This window comes from Mandrillus leucophaeus, unplaced genomic scaffold, assembly GCF_000951045.1.
Source record: "Mandrillus leucophaeus isolate KB7577 unplaced genomic scaffold, Mleu.le_1.0 Scaffold71, whole genome shotgun sequence".
In the NCBI taxonomy this organism is placed as follows: domain Eukaryota; kingdom Metazoa; phylum Chordata; class Mammalia; order Primates; family Cercopithecidae; genus Mandrillus; species Mandrillus leucophaeus.
The window spans coordinates 1,211,602-1,212,546 of record NW_012107697.1 but is presented as its reverse complement, the minus strand read 5'-3'; the positions used below and the strand labels follow the sequence as shown (position 1 = coordinate 1,212,546).

The following is a 945-nucleotide window of genomic DNA, read 5'->3' as shown; positions in this document are numbered from 1 at the left end:
ATACTATACTGTTGCACTGTATAAAGAAGCTAGCTTTCTACATTTTACCTCTACTTTTACTAGGAGTTTAAACTTTCTGCATTGTATTTCTAAGCAGATCTTCTGCATTGCTAGGCTGTAAGCTCTTCTGATTACATGTACATATCTGATTATTCTCTCTTCTGTGTCTAGCATTATACATCACAATCACACAATCCTAAATAAGTAGTTATTGAATGGCTTCAATCTTACACATAGTTCTTTCTGAACTCCTTGTAATCAACAGCATCACCGTGACCATGATCCTACTTCAAGGTAAGGGCTTTACTACTTGTCTTAGGTTGCAGTGGAAGGTCAAGCTACCAGGCTAGACGCTGGTTCTTTGGTATCTTGGCATGTGTAGAATGGTGGATGGAAATAAGTCTCTGTTGTCATCTCTACTATCTGTGAAAAACAAAAAGGTTCTCACCTACCTTTCACTAAGCTCATCTTTTTCACAGGTACGTCAAATCTGTGTACAAACTTTAGATTTGTTCAATGCACTTACCAAAGTAAATAAGAGTACCTAGATAATCACCCACTCTAAAGGTCTGATAAAATGAAACCTAAATATTTTGTTTAATATTCAATAATGTCACTCGGGATTTATAATCTCCTATTTTCAGGGCCGGGTGCAATATGTCACGCCTGTAATTCCAGCACTTTGGGAGGCCAAGGTGGACAGATTACTTGAAGTCAGAAGTTTGAGACCAGCCTGGCCAATGTGGTGAAACCCTACTAAAAGTGATTACAGGCGCACACCACCACGCCTTAGCCAGGCTGTAATCCCAGTTACTTGGGAGGCTGAGGCAGGAGAATCACTTTAAACTAGGAGATGGAGGTTGCCATGAGCTGAGATCACGCCACTGCACTCCAGAGCAGAGCCTGGGTGACACAGTCAGACTCTGTCCCTACTCCAAAAAAAAA

The 945-nt window shown here is 40.8% G+C and overlaps 1 protein-coding gene across 2 annotated transcripts in view; it reads right to left on the bottom strand.

Annotated features, from left to right (window-relative positions):
* The window catches only part of UBE4A (ubiquitination factor E4A), a 51,610-nt gene that overhangs the window by 41,490 nt on the left and 9,175 nt on the right, over positions 1-945 (bottom strand). The gene's annotated exons all lie outside the window — the stretch shown is intronic.